Source organism: Galeopterus variegatus, unplaced genomic scaffold, assembly GCF_000696425.1.
Source record: "Galeopterus variegatus unplaced genomic scaffold, G_variegatus-3.0.2 Scaffold10213, whole genome shotgun sequence".
In the NCBI taxonomy this organism is placed as follows: domain Eukaryota; kingdom Metazoa; phylum Chordata; class Mammalia; order Dermoptera; family Cynocephalidae; genus Galeopterus; species Galeopterus variegatus.
In genome coordinates, this window is record NW_007736324.1 from 11,704 (window position 1) to 12,276 (window position 573).

Below are 573 nucleotides of genomic sequence, written 5' to 3' on the forward strand. Positions count from 1 at the left end.
ATGGTTAATTTAAATATATTTTATTCCTTCATCCTCTATTATTGTTTATCAGCAGTGACCATTGTTTTTTGGTGTGGTATAGTATGGTTTCTTTCTCTTTCTTGCTTGCGTATCTGCTCTACAGTGTTGTCTGTTCTTTCACATGTATTCGTGGTGGTGATTATCATTTTCTGGGTTCCAATTGCAGGACTCCTTTAAGGATTGCTTGTTGAGCTGGTCCTGTGGTGGTGAACTCTTGCAGCTTTTGTTTGTCTGAGAAATATACTATTTTCCTTTCATTTCTGAAGGATATCCTTGCTGGCTATAGTATGCTTGGCTAGCAGTTTTTTCTTTTAATGCTTTGAATATATCATCCTAATCTCTTCTGGCCTGTAGAGTTTCTATTAAGAAGTCTGCTGCCAGTCTGATGGGGAATCCCTAATAGGTGACTTGATGCTTTTCTCTTGCTGTTTTTAGCATTCTCTCTTTATCTTTGAGTTTTGCCAGTTTGACTATAATGTGTCTTGGAGAGGATCTTTTTGGATTGGATCTGTTTGATGAACTTTGAGCCTCTTAGGGATCTGGAAGTCCATG